The 15,628-nt window shown below is 34.2% G+C and overlaps 2 non-coding genes across 2 annotated transcripts; both read left to right on the top strand.

The window, feature by feature from the left end:
- Window positions 1-1,495: 1,495 nt before the first annotated feature.
- LOC113856892 lies at window positions 1,496-1,602 on the top strand. The gene has a single exon (XR_003503064.1). It is a non-coding gene; the product is annotated as a small nucleolar RNA R71 (small nucleolar RNA).
- A 13,005-nt stretch (window positions 1,603-14,607) lies between these two features.
- LOC113856895 lies at window positions 14,608-14,714 on the top strand. The gene has a single exon (XR_003503067.1). It is a non-coding gene; the product is annotated as a small nucleolar RNA R71 (small nucleolar RNA).
- The last annotated feature ends 914 nt before the right edge of the window (window positions 14,715-15,628 follow it).

Below are 15,628 nucleotides of genomic sequence, written 5' to 3'. Positions count from 1 at the left end.
TAATAAATCTTCAACAACTCCATATGGATAAGTGTATGATCTATCAGCTAGCTGTAGTGTAATGTTGGTGGGCTTCACTTCCTCTATGCCAAGTTTCTGCAGAACAGCCAATGGCATCAGATTTATGCTTGCTCCCAAGTCACACAATGCTCTTCCCACAGTGCAGTTTCCTATTTCACAAGGAATGCTAAATGATCCAGGATCTTTCAGCTTTTGAGGAAGCTTTCTCTTGAGAATGGCACTGCACTCCTCTGTCAAAGGTACTGTTTTATCATGCTCTAGCTTTCTTTTTCTGGAAAGTAGTTCTTTCATAAACTTTGCATATGAGGGCATTTGCTCCAAAGCTTCTGCAAAAGGAATATTAATTTGTAATTTCTTAAAGACATTCATAAACCTTTCAAATTGTTCCTCTTGTTTAGGATTTTGGACTCTTTGAGGATAGGGCAGCCTCTTGTATTTTTCTGGATCTATTGGCTTACAAGCTTCCTCAAAGAGTTGCTTTTTGGTTTTCCTTTCAGAATTCATAGGAACATCTACTTTTTCTTTTGAATGGTCTTTCTTCAATAGCTTAAAATTTCCTTGTTGCAGATCTTGTTCAATTTTTCTCTCTGCTGCATCATTCACTTTCTTTTCTGCTGGTTTAGAGCTTGCAACTACAGCTCCACTCCTTGTAGTTATGGCTTGACATTGTTCTTTAGGATTGATTACTGTATTGCTTGGAAATCTTCCTTCATCCCTGCTGGATAGTTGTTCAGCTAATTGTCCGATCTGTGTCTCTAGTTTCTTCATGGAGGCTTCTTGGTTTTTGAAGCTTGTTTGAGTCACCTTCATGAATTGCAGCATAGTCTCTTCCATCTCAGTCAACCTCTCATTCATAAGTCTGGAAAATTTTTGATTTCCTTGAGGATGAGTGGATGAATTCCTCTGAAAATAAGGTTGTTGTGTTGCTGGACCTGCATTAGAAAAAGGCAAATTTGAATTAGAATTCTTTGCAGCAGAATATTGATTATTCCAATTAGAATACTGCTGAGTTCTATTATTCGAAAATTGAAATCCAGGGGGATATAATGGTTGTTGTCTCTGAAAATTATTCATATAATTCACTTGCTCTTGTGGTTCATTTGTGGATGCCTCACATGCACCATTTGCATGGTTTCCTCCACAAAAATCACAACTTAGCTGACTGGTAGGCATACTCCCTGTTTGCAGATTGTTGATTTGTTGTGTTAAGGCAGCTAATTATTCTGAAAACAATTGATTTTGTAGCTAATTTTGTGCAAGAAAAGTTTCCAGAACTTTAGCTTCATGACCAGAGTTTCTTCCTTGATTCCTTGAGTTTGAATTCTGATACATTGAAGATGCCATCATCTCAATAATCCTTTGAGCTTCTTCCAAGGACATTGTATTTAATGAACCTCCAGCAGCAGCATCAACCATTGTTCTTGTTACTGCATTCATCCCATTATAAAAAGTCTCTAATTGCATCCAATCTAGAATACAATGATGTGGACACCTTCTAAGCAGTTCTTTGTATGTTTCCCATGCTTCATACAATGATTCTCCTTCTTGCTGCACAAAGGATGTAATTTCTCCTCTCAACTTAGCAGCTTTGGATGGAGGGAAGTACTTAGTTAAAAACTTATTCACAAGTTCTGTCCAGGTTGTGATGCTTCCTTGTGGTTGAGCTTGTAACCAACATTTTGCTCTATCTCTCAAGGAAAAAGGAAATAGCCTCAATCTGATAGCTTCTTCACTAACTCCATTCATTCTTATGGTGTCACAAAGCTGCAAAATTTTTGAAATATGCAGGTTAGGATCATCAGAATTTCCTCCAGCAAACTGATCCTGTTGGACTAAATGTAGTAGGGCAGGTTTAATCTCAAAATGGTTGGCTTGAATAGTTGGCCTAATTATATAGCATAGTCCCCTAATGTTCTAAATCTGTTCTGCTCTGTCATTTCTATTGCTGGATTTGGTTGTCTCAAGGGTGTAAATGTTCTTTTCACTCTAGGATTACTCTGAGATTCTGGAGAATGGACAGCTTCTAACTCACTATCACTCCCTATGGCTTTTTCTGCTCTAGACTCTTTTCTCAATCTTCTCAAAGTTATGTCTATGTCAGGATCAAAGACCAGAATTGATTTATTCTTGTTTTTACCACGCATATACAAATCAGTTTGAAGCAAAATTAGACTACAATTGATATTCAGAAATGTACAACAGAATTCATGCAAAATCTATCAGTAAAAGCATATAGAAACTTAAATCTAGCAGTTGCAGAATTGTAAAATCATGTACAAATATGCAGAATGGCAATTACAACTATGAAGAACAATGAAAACTGAAATTATGCAGATAACAAAGATGTAAAAATTCTATGCAGTAGACAGAAATATTATGCAGAATATTACACAAGGTGCAGCAAAATTATACAGAAAGCAATTTGAAAGCAAAGCAACAAAATAAATGCTCAATCTAGTTACTTTTCTACTACTAATGATATTGAAATGCAAAATTCCCCAGCAACGGCGCCAAAAACTTGTTGTTAGCAATCTACACTAGCAAGTGCACTAGGATTGCAGCAAGTGATGAGTAAATTTAAGATCCAAATATCATCTCCATAGGGAATTTAGATTCAAGTATCACTTCATAGAATTATAACCATTTAAGCTTTTTCGAAATTGTAAGGAGAGTGGTAACATCTAATAACAGCAAACTGGAACAATTAAAAGTAAAATGAACTTGCAGAAAATAGAACAATGAACACACAGTTATGTGATAACACAGGGAGAAACCATAGCTAGGGAATTGCTTCACCAAAACTCCAATGTTCAACCAATAAAGTTCTGAATTAACAAGCAATTGGAAAGAATGACAATCAGTTTCACATTATATTATTCAGAGGTTAATTCCTTAACTCAGTGAACCTAACATTCAATTAAACCATTCTAATTCCTTAGATCTGATTCAATTCAATATTGCTTTAAGTGTAAGAAACCAAAGGATTGCAAGATCAAAGTTCCTTATCCCTAAGAAAACTATAATCTCAGTGATTGGTTCAGATCTGAAGAACAAATTCAATTTCCATTGACAAGAGTTCTTCTGAATTTAGTTAATCAAATTTCCATTCAATTTCCACGTGAAGTTCAGAATCAATCACTCAATCTATTCCAAAGCTTGAAATTCAGATCCAAATCAATTCAACATGTTCATTTCAGATCTACAATCCCTAACTATGAACGAATTACACAGCCATGGCAGCAGAAGAAGAAAAAGAAAGAAAAGAAGAGAAGAAGAAACTCAGAAAGGCCATGGAACCTTGCTCCACTCCAATTCCTCTTCGTGAAGCTCCAAGATCTGAATCCCCACTCCTCTCTCTCACTTCCTCTAACCAAAAACTAACTAAAAAAAACTGAAAATGAACAGAATCTCTTCTTTCCGGATCGTTTCTTGTATTTATAAAATTTCCCATATTTTCACGTTATCACTTTTATGAGAAATAGTAGTTACGCAGAGAGTTTTTGGTTGCGCGTTAACACTTTTCCCAAAAATAGTGGCTACGCGCATTTTCCTGATATTGAGAGCTCTCTGGAACTATCACTCTTGATGATAAAAGTGACAACGCAGAGCCAAGGTAGTTGCGCGTTATCACTATTGTTGATAAAAGTGACTACGCGCAACTCGCCAAGTTGAAGACTCTCTGGAACGATCACTTTTGATGACAATAGTGGTTACGCAGAGCTTTCCTAATATTTTCCTTCTCTGGAACTATCACTTTTAATGATAAAAGTGGTTACGCAGAGCTTTCCTTCTTCTTTGAGCTCTGAAGTGATCACTTTCACTGATAATAGTGATCACGCCCAGTCTACAATTTCTTATTCTTGAGTTTTTGGAGTCCAGACTTGCTTCTTTCCTCTTCCTTGTCATCAAACCTCCATGGATATGATCCTTGCTCAATTTATTCCTTCAAAAACAAGATTAAAAACTTAATTCCTAAGCAAAAATTTCACAAATGCTAAAATAACTACAAATTTAAACAAACTTCAATTCCTTCTCTTTTTCTAAGTTTTTCTGCTTTCTTTATATATTTTTCTTATCAAATGTGTTAGAATTATACTAAAATATTAGTCAAAATATGGATTCATCAGCTTGAATGGTTGGTCTGACAATAGAAGAACTGTATCCATGCATATTAGGTACTCCATAGTCTCCTAAAGTCCTTTGTCTATGTGGTTCAACCATCTTTGTTTCTGAATTTACAAATGAAGTTGGAGAATTGACTTGTTTTTCTATTGAGTTTGGTGAAGAAGGTGTAAACTGCGAATTCTGGTTCTTTTTAGCCGAGTTCTCTGCTCTCAAGTCATTCCTTATCCTTCTCAAAGTTCTGTCTATGTCCGGATCAAATACAACAACATATTTGTCTTTATTCTTCCCACGCATATAACACAAGGAAAACTAAACACAAACATTAATACTTGAACTTTGATTAGAACACAGAGCAATAAAGTACAGAGAATCTACAATCCAAATATTCTTCAAGAGTTAAAAGATAACCTCTAATTATTTAAAAAGAGAACAACAATGCAGTATTCAAAAATTAAAATTACAACAACTAATATATGTAAAATCACTACCAAAACTTAATACGAAATTGAACTATCAAATAGAACTGAATTAAAAATAGAAAATAAATATTACAATCTAGCTATCCTCTAGTTACTAATGATGTTAAAAACTAAGATCCCTGGCAACGGTGCCAAAAACTTGATACACATTTTCTATCGTAGTACTTAAATCGTGTAATTCACTAGTAGCAAGTGTACTAGGTAGTTGTAGCAAGTTATAAAATGTGAAAATCAGATTGAGTCCCAAGTATCGTCCTCTAGGATCTTATTTTTAATCACCAATTCACAAGATAATAACCATTTGCACCAAACAATTCATTGAATAGATTTCAATATGCAAGAAAATAAATTTCAGAATTAAAGAAATGAGATATTGTTAAAAACAGAATGTTAATTTGTAATATTTGAATGAATTATGAATGGAAGAAAAGTTAGGAATTTATTTCACTAGAATATTAATATCAATTCAATTCTGCCTCTGAACATTCAAGCAATTGATTGATTGACAATCGGTTTCTCTTTACAATAACTAAAGATTGATTCCTCAATTCATTGGTCCTAATATTCAACCAAATCTCCCTAATTCCTTAGGCCAAATTTAGTTCAATATTGCATTACGAATTAGAACCAAAAGATTGCAAAACTAAGATCACTTATTCCTAAGAAAATAAATAGTTTTGGGAATTAATTCAGATCCAAGCAACAAACTCAATTTCCATTAGTGAAGGTTACTTTTTGATTAATCAATTGAATTTCCATTCAAAGATCAAGTAAACACAGAATTAATTCCTCAATCAAATCAAATACTCAAAGTTCAGTGATGAATCCATATTTTTACTGATATTTTAGCATAATTCTAACACAGTTGATAAGAAAAATATATGAAGAAAGCAGAAAAACTCAGAAAAAGAGAATGAATTGAAGTGTTCTTTAAAATTGTAGTTATCTTAGCAATTGTGGAATTTTTGCTTAGGAATTAAGTTTTTAATCTTGTTTTTGAAGGAATAATTCGAGCAAGGTTCATGAAAATGGAGGCTTGATGACAAGGAAGAGGAAGGAAGCAAGTCTGGACTCCAAAAACACAAGACGAAGAAAGTGAAGACTGGGAGTGATCACTATTGTCAGTAAAAGTGATCACTCCGGAGTTCAGAGAAGAAGAAAGCTTGGGCATTATCACTTCTGCTAGGGAAAGTGAGAGATCCTGTGAAGTCTCAGACTCAACATGTTGGGCGTTATCACTTTTATTAGTAAAAGTGAGTGTTCCAGAGAGGCAAATATCAGGAAAAGCTCTGTGTGATCACTATTATCAGCGAAACTGAACGTTCCAGAGAGCCTTCAACCTGGCGAGTTGCGCGTAATAACTTTTATTCATAAGAGTGATCACGCGCAACCACTTGAGCTTTGCGTAGTCACTTTTATCAGCAAGAGTGATAGTTCCAGAGAGCCTTCAATATCAGGAAAGTTGCGCGTGGTCACTTTTTCTCATAAAAGTGTTAACGCGCAACCATAAACCTTCTGCGTGGCTACTATTTCTCATAAAAGTGATAACGCGCAAATCTGGAAAATTCTATAAATAACAGAAACGTGCAGATTTTTTGGAGTTTAGTTTTATTTTTTTGTTTTTCTGTTAGATCTCGTTGAGAGAGCTTGAGAGAGAAGATTGGGGTCAAGTCTTGAAGCTTCCACAAAGAGGAATCGGATTGGAGCTTCTGGCCATGGCTTCTTGGAGTTTTTCTTCTTCTTCTTCTTCTTTCTCTTCCTCTTCTCCCATGTCTGAGTAGTTTTCTTGTAGTTAGGGGTTTACGAAACTCGAATTGATGTATTGATTTGATTCTTGCTTCTGAATTTTGAGTTCTTGGATTAATTGAATTGTGAATTATGCTTTTCTTGCAATCTATGAATGAAAATTCGTATGGTTCATCAAAGAGGAACATTTACAAATGGAAGTTGGATTTGAATCTCTGATCTGAGTTTGCAATCAGAATTTAGGGATTTCTTAGGGATAAGGGGACCTAATTCTGCAATCTTAAGGTTCTAAGTCTTAATGCAACTTGAAATTGAACTTCACCTAAGGGATTAGGGTGGTTTAGTTGCCTATTAGGGTCAATGAGTTAAGGGATTAACCTTTGGCTATTGATATGCAAAACTGATTGTCAATTAATCAAGTTCTTGAATTTTCAGAAGCATAATTGAATTAATATTGACATTCTTGTGAAGTAAATTCCTTACTACCTTTCAATTCATTTCTAATCTCACATTGCATTCATTGATCTATTTTCTGCATGTTTTTCTCTACTATTAATTGTTTTGGTTTATTACTTTTGTATGTTACAACTCTCCTTTCAAATTTGTATGGCTCAATTGGTTATAATTCTGTGAAGTGGTACTTGAAACCTAAATTCCTTGTGGAGACGATATTTGGATCTTAAATTTACTCATTACTTGCTGCAATCCTAGTGCACTTGCTAGTGTTAGAATGCGAACAACATTCAGAGTCAAAACGAAATCAATATATCAATTCTAGATTCATAAATCCCTAACAAAAAGAGTTAGAAACACATTACAATGAAATAAAGAGAAGCAAGAAGAAAAGAAGATGAAAAGCAGAGAGCCATCTCCATAACTTTGTCTTCTCCCAGATTCCTCTAGCAAAGAAGAACAAAAGTCGCTCCTCTCTTCTCCCTCTGACTTCCCTTGGAAGTTAAAACAGTTACAACTGAATACCAAAAACTAAAAAATGACAAAAAGCTCTTTTTCTAAGTTTCTAATTCCTATTTATAGAGTTCCTCTAATACTTCGACTTCACCCTTGGAATTTTGAAAGTTAGTTATCCCTAAGTATTCTGGAATCTTCTAAAAGTGATACAAGAGCTCCAAACATCCAGAATTGGCGAGACGAAAAAGTTATAAAAATTGCAGAGTTTTGCGCTAAAACGCGCAGTGACTGGAGTGAAGGCGCGCAGTGGTGCGCCTTGGCTGCAAGTGATGTGAGTTGCAACTCTCAGTTGCGCGCCAAGGCTTCAAGTGATGTGCGTTTCAACGCACATCACTTCAATGAATGCTTCTTCCATATGCTCAGCTCTGCGTTGCTACGCCATCTGTTATGAGTTTCCACTCTCTATTGCGCGCCAAAGCTCCAAGTGATATACGTTTCAACACAATGGCAGTTATCCAGTTACAATTGCTGGAGTGTTAACACACATCACTCAAAGTAGCCACGCAGACACAGTGCTGTATTTTCTTCTTTCCACGTTCAAACGCCAATCACTTGGAGTTGTAACGCCCAGCTCTTAGGATTTCTTCAAGCTTGATTCTTTCACTTTTCTTCTTTAATTTCAGCTTTTAATCCTTCCTTTAAGCATTTTCAACAACTTTCTATCTTTTGCATGAACTCCTACAAAAATCTAAACAATTTTTAATATTTCAACAAAACAACAATTTATACTAATTATTTAATTTTTGTGATCTTTTCAAGTTTATTTTAGAACAATTTTCCTAATTATTAACCAAAAACTATGCTAAAAACATGGTAAAATATGGATTTATCAACTTTCGACAACTTTTCATCTTTTTGCATGAACTCCTACAAAAATTTAAACAATTTTTAATATTTCAACAAAACAAACAATTTATACTAATTATATTATTTTTGTGATCTTTTCAAGTTTATTTTAGAACTATTTTCCTAATTATTAACCAAAAACTATGCTAAAACATGGTAAAATATGGATTTATCAAACTATCTTCCTCTCGAAATATTTGCCTTTATGTAGTTCTCATGAGCTTTGCTTTTGAATCTTGGATCATGATCTAGTATAGCCTTTGATTGAGGTACCTGCAAATTTGCGTCTCCTTGATCTAAGATTTCCTCTATGTGTGCTAGCCATATTTCAGCTGAAATCACAAATTAAGTATGGAAAGAATGAGTTTCAAGATTTGTCAAAATTGCAGCAAATATTTCAGCAAACTAAGCACTTTTTCTAACTCAAATTACGGAGAAAATGTTGTCCTAAGACTGTATGCATCATGAATCAAGTACAAATCATCAAATTTCAGCAATACAGAGTGCAGAATAGCATTCAAGCTCAACTCAAATTTTAATCAATCATGTGCAGTGTGGTAACGTAATGCAATGTGATCAATGATAAAAATGTGAATTTCAGAGTAGTGAAATGCAATACAGTAACCAGTAATTCAGAACATCATAATCAATCCATTACAGCAACCAAAATTTACATTAACACCCACAAAATTCACTATGAAAACCTTTTCTGCACAGACAATTATAAAAAAAAATTATTTCAGAATTATGCAAAGTGTATGTACACAATTTCTAACATCACAATGCAGTCCAATCACAATTAAATTCGTAGAGAATAAGCCCTATGTTCAAATACCAAACACAACATCATGTTCATGTGGAAAAACCCTAATTCAGTGTTGAATCTCAATTAAAAATGATAATTTCAGCACGGAATCAACTCTCTCACCCTTTAATTACCTATTCGAATCAACAATTTCATAGAATTTACCGTCAATCAAAATTCCCAAATTTTTCCCAATTCATCCCCTTCAAGAACCTTAATCAGAAAATTCAAAATTAGAGGAAGAATTACCTAGAATTGGAGTGCAATAATGACGTAATCCTACTCGTAAGTAATGGTACTACAGATAATCAACACAAAGGTACCCAATGATAGGTAGGAAAATCAAATTTTAGGGCTAGGGTTTTGAGAGCTTAGGGTTTTGCGGTTCTGCGTTATCACTCTTAGCACTTTAAGTAGCTACGCAGACTAGGTAGAAATTTTAAATGGGGGAAAGTGAACACGTTGGAGTCATGTAAATGAAATATAATATACGTAGCTACTTCAAATGGGTAGAGTAGCTGTGCCCTTGCTTCGTTCAGATGCGCGTAGCTACTTCAAACGGGTAGAGTAGCTACTCAAACATGCACATAGCTACTTCAAACGCCTGAAGTAGCCACGCAGGAGCCTCTTCTTCAATTTTTCTCAGGTACCCTTGCACGTGTTCACTTCAAGTAGTTTGAGTGTCCATTCAAAGTTGCGCGTGTTCACTTCAAATGGCGAGAGTAGTAGCGCGCAGTTGCACGTGCACACTTTATGCACTTAAAGTGTTCACTTTAATGATCAAACTTTAGAAAACAACCCCTGCACCTCAACTCTTCTTCCTCAAAGTGATTACTCAATTAATAAACATCCTTTTAAACACAATTATATCACTTTGTCTCATTCTTCTCTGTTTGAATTAACACCTGCAAAATCAAAACTCAAATTATACACATTTAATTCTATGAAAACTTAGAATTAACTTCTCCATCATACTAAAAATTCAGAAGCATGCAGAATTCTAAATTTCAAAATTAACCAAAATTTGAAATTAATCTAAATTCTATCAAAATTTATAGGTCAAAAATTTATAAAGGAATAGAGAAATAATCCTAAAGTATCTATGTGGTTATGCTGAGGAAAATGGATGTTCCAGCACTCCAACTCAGAACACTTCTCTATAGGTTGACACTTTTACTCCCAAAAAAAATTATTACCGACAACCAGAAATTGAGATTATGTAAAAAAATGAAATAAAAAACCAGAAATTAACAAAATCTAAAGGGAAAGAAGTGTGAGTTGCCTCTCACAAAGCGCTCTTTTAACGTCACTAGCTTGACGCCTATTGATCTTTGATTCTAAGAGATGATTTTGACGATAACAGCTCTTGCTCTATCTTTAAATATTTCCCATTTTTTTCCACCAACTTGCAACTCTTCATTTGATTCAGAACTTGAGAGAAATAAAAGTGGAGGGACTTCCACCAGTTTGGTATGCTCATTAAGTTTCTTTCCCTCCTTTTCATTGTCTTCATATGTCACTGTGATACAGCTTTGTCGAACACTTATCAAATGCACAAGGTTTTCGCAATTATTTGTAGAATAATGTCAACCAAGGTCGAATTCTCGAGGACACGTTTGTATCTAATTCTTCTTTGCCGAATTGTTAAAATGAAACAAAAGATTGTGGAATTTTGAGAGTTTAAGAATAATCTGATCAAACGCATAAAATTCTGGAATAAAAGAGAAATCTAATGAGAATTAATTGATCCACAAGTCATAGGTTCATGCAAACAACATCCTTCATTGTTTCCCTAATTTGAACATCTAATCCATTAACTAATTCAATCGAATTTGCTAACAAACTAGATTACAAATTTGACTAATAGATCTATCAATCTAATTCAATTTCATGAATCAAACTACAATCGCAATTCAATTCAATTCCTATCCCCAAACGTTATCCATATCTTGAAAAACGAAAGAGAAGAGGAGAAAAGAGAATTCAAACTTGGAGCCACTTGAATCTTCCTTGCAATTCCCTATTCCTTGTGTATCAATCCAAGAAGCCTAGCCTTCCATTGAATCCAATGCTCAGCCAAGTCAAGAAGAGAGAAGAAGAGAGAAGAAAACAAAAAGTCACACCAAGAGAAGAGAGAGAATTCGAGAGAGAATTTTAGGAACCAAAACTGAATTTTAAAAGTGTGTCAAAACAAAAACCAAAAAAACCGTTTGTAAAGTGGAGCCTCTAACATATTAATAGGCACCACTTATAATCAGATCCAACACTAAAAAGAAAGGGCCCACAAGTGTGATTAAACAGCCCAAATTACAAGCTAATGAAATGTTAATACAAATGAAATGAAATTACAAGAACAAAATTCGAATACAAAATTTCCTGCACAATTTTCCTAACTTTAAAAATTCATTGAAAATAGAAAACAGATCCAATTTGGACGATATGCATATGAATTTTGTATCCCAGAAAATGAGGAATCCAATGCAACTAGAATCAGACTGAACGGACATCTATGGAAAAAGTTACGATCAAAACAGTGAGTGCAGGTCTGAAAACAGAATTTAGACATTAATTGAAATTTAGTTCCTATCATCCAATTAACTAGGAAATGCCATAATTTGTGAAATAAGGGAACATGAAAGGTAATTTACACACTCTAAAGGATTGAAAATGTGCACAAATAATGCATGCTATCACACTACAACAAGGACTTCTTTTATAACAGAATCATCCCTCTGTTTTTCCTGCTTGAAATTCTGCACTCCTTTAAAAAATTGAAGCTTTTTGTGTTTAGCTTCATCTATTGGCTTAGATGCATTTTCAAACAACCACTTTTTGGTTCTTTTCGGTTGTGTCTTGCTGCTGTCCTGTGGTTCTTCTTTCTTTAAAATATTTAACTAGACTCCCTTGCAATCCTCTTGTTGCTTATCTTGAATCTTGTTTTCTTTAGATTTATCTAATGCTCTCTCTTTCTCAGCAGCTTTAGGACATGAAATTTCCACCTTATTTCTTGTGAAAGTAGCTTGGCATTGCTCTATTGGATTTACAATGGTGTTGCTAGACAATTTTTCATCATTCCTATTTAACAATTGTTCTGAAATTTGTCCTATTTGCATCTCCGTCTTCTCCATGAATACCTCTTGATTCTTTAAACTTGATTGAGTAAATTCCATGAATTGGAGCAAAATTTCCTCAAGTTCATTATTTCTGTTTGGAAGTGTCTTTGAAGGCTGCTGTCCTCCTTGAGATTGAGAATATGATACTTGAAAACAAGGCTATGAAAATTGAGGACTGGAGAATGGTGTTGTTGCAGCAATCATTTGTTGATTCTAATCATAATATGGCTGACTCATGTTAGCTTGATATTGATATACATAAGGAAAGGTAGATTCAGGTCTTTGAAAATTTCCTCCATAATTGATTTCTTCTTCAAATTCTGGTGCAGCCACATCATAGGTTCCATTAAAATCACTTTCGCTGTAAAAATCACACACCAAGGGGTTAGTTTGGGCAACTCTAGCTTGAAAATTATTAATTAAAGCTTCAAAAGCATCTGCTTCATAAGCTCTTGTTCTTGCAACTTGGCTTTGATGAAAATTCTGATACATGTTGGTTACTGTCAAACAATAGAGCAACTTATTTTTCTGGTTTTTCCTTGCATACAAAAAGAAAGTAAACAAAATTCAAATGCAATCAATAACTAAGCAAAATGAAATCTAAAACGATGCAAAAAATTACAAAACAAAACATGCAAAAATATAGAAATTTATGCAGAATGAGATTTACAACTATGCAGAAAAATGCAAAACGAAATTATGCAGAAAACTACACAAAATGTAAGAAAAAAAATTATGCGAAAAAAATTAGAAAGTTAGCAGAAAAATTAGAAAGTAAAATAACAAAAAGAAATGCTCAATCTAGCCATCTCTTTACTACTAATGATATTGAAAGTAAATAATCCCCAGCAACGGCGCCAAAAACTTGTCACACAATTGGAGAACTAACTACCAAGTGTACTAGGTAGTTGTAGCAAGTAATAAAATTTAGAATTCAATATGAGCCCCAAGTATCATCCTCAGGGATTAGGTCTATCAATTACCACTTCACAAATCAATAACTAGTTGAGCCAAACAAATTTGGAGTGTTTTGAATCATTTAACAAACAAAAACAATAAAGTGCAGAAATCTGAAAAATATAGCAAAACAGAATACGAATTTTGTATTAAAATGCTATGTGGAAAATAGTAAGGAATCATTTCACCAGACTTTCAATTGCAATGTAATCATATTCTGGACTCTTAAGAATTCTAATTGATTGATAATCAATTTCACTTCTATAACCAAAGGACAATTCCTTGCCTCATTGATCCTAATACCTAATTAAACCTCACTAATTCCTTAGGTGAAATTCAATCAAATATTGCATTAAGTTTTGGAAATTATAGGATTACTAGATTATGATACTTATTCCTAAGATCTCAATAACCTAGGCATATGATTCAAATCTGAGAAATAAACTCAATTTCCATTGATGAAGATTCCTCTAGGTTCAATTGAATGAAGGATTAGTTCACAATTGCATTTAGAACAGAATCACATACTCAATACAATCAAAACCTCAAGGTCCAGATCCAAAATTACATCACAATATCAAATTTGGATCTATAGATCCCTAACAAAAAGAAATCAGAACATGTTCCTAAAAGAAAAAGAGAGAGAAAGATTAGAAGAAGAGGAGCTGCAGAATTTCTTCATAAATTTAATCCCCAGCCTGATTCCTCAAGGTCCAGAGCTTGGAAGTCGCCCCTAATCTCCCTCTCTAACTCTCCTAAGGTGTGGAAATGAAAAGAAAACAAAAAATGGCAAAAGACTTCCAATTCTGAACTCTTAACTTTTATTTATAATGTTTTCCCGCCTTTTCCACTTCCACACTTTAATCTCTGAGGATTATAGCATGAAAGGTCTTCTAGAAGCTTCTATAACTGAATTAGGAACTCAAATCGTCTAAAGTTGACACATAGAAGTGATATTTAAAATTCTGTTACTTTTGCGTAGACACTCTGAGCACTTAAAGTGGCTACACGCTAACTGCGTAGCTACTCTAGGCACTTGAAGTGGCTACGCGCTCAATTACGTAGTTACTCTGATCACTTGAAGTACCTACTCTCTTGATCTTCATGAGTTTTCTTCTTCAAAGTGTTAACTCTATGCACTCAAAGTGGCTATGCCCAACACATAACACTTGATTCTTCATCTTTTAAGTTCAATTCCTCTACTTTCTTCGGTTCAATCTTCAACTCAGACATCTTCAGCTCAAGCTTCTGCACAAAATTAAGTCTTTTTAAGCAAAATTATCCAGAATTGGAATAAAATCTAAAATTTTAAACTATTTATACAATTATTAATATTAATGCAATTTTTATGATATTTTCAAGTTTATTTACTATTTAACTCCTTATTTACTAACAAAAACTAGGCTAAAAATATAGTAAAATGTGGATTTATCATGTAGCCCTTGGTGTCTTGCTATTCAAAGTGCCTCCAGCTACAGCATTTATCATTTGTCTTGTGGCTGGGTTCAAACCATTGTAGAAGGTTTGCACTTGAAGCCAGTCAGGAATCCCATAATGTGGGCACTTCCGCAGCAATTCCTTAAACCTCTCCCACATATCGTATAAAGTCTCTAACTCCAACTGGTAGAAGGAAGAAATATCATTCCTCATCTTGGCAATTTTCGTGGGAGGAAAATATTTTGCCAAGAATTTTTCTACCATAGCCTCCCATGAAGTGATAGATCCTCGTGGGAGAGAGTTCAACCACTATTTTGCTCTGCTCCTGAGAGAAAATGGAAACAGCTTCAAGCAGATTGCATCATCAGTACCTCCATTGATCTTGAATGTATCACAAATTTCCAGAAAATTTGTAATGTGAGCATTGGGGTCTTCGTCTTGCAACCCATCAAATTGGACAAACTGTTGAACCATCTCAATAACATTGGGCTTTATTTCAAAATTCCCTTGCATATCCGGACGGACAATGCTAGACTCTGTTCCTATTAATGATGGACGAGCATAATCGGACATGGTCCTTGGTTGATCTTCATTGTTCGCTATTCCTTCCATGTGGTTTTTTGTGTTTTCCTTCTGTACTAGCAGTCATCTCTCTTTCCAAATTTTTTGCAAAGTTCTCTCTATCTCAGAGTCAAGTTTGAATAATGTAGCAGAACGGGTTCTGGTCATGCACTAGAAAAATCAGCTCCTAAAAAATAATAAAAGTAAAAAAAAAAAATTAATTTAAGATTAAAGAAATAAAGAAAATTAGTAAAGACGTAATCAGAGAAATCCTAAATAACTAGTCCCCGGCAACGGCGCCAAAAACTTGGTGTGTAAAAACCGATTACTGGGCAAGTGTACCCGTTGTCAGAGTAATATTATGAAAAATAGAATATCAAGTGTCGTATCCACAGGGACTGTTATTAAGAATTACTTCCTTAATTATGCAATTGTTAATGAATATGAGAAATAAATTTTTGTTGATAAAATTACTAAAAATAGAAGAATAATAAATTAAAAGGAACAAATTTCTTATGATAATAAATTATAGAAAAGTATGACTAAAGGTATTCAAGGGGAAAAGGTGA

Source organism: Abrus precatorius, unplaced genomic scaffold (genome assembly GCF_003935025.1).
Source record: "Abrus precatorius isolate BTA unplaced genomic scaffold, Abrus_2018 Scaffold12, whole genome shotgun sequence".
Classification (NCBI taxonomy): domain Eukaryota; kingdom Viridiplantae; phylum Streptophyta; class Magnoliopsida; order Fabales; family Fabaceae; genus Abrus; species Abrus precatorius.
Note: the sequence above shows the minus strand (reverse complement) of the source record. Positions and strands in the feature narration are given on the sequence as shown.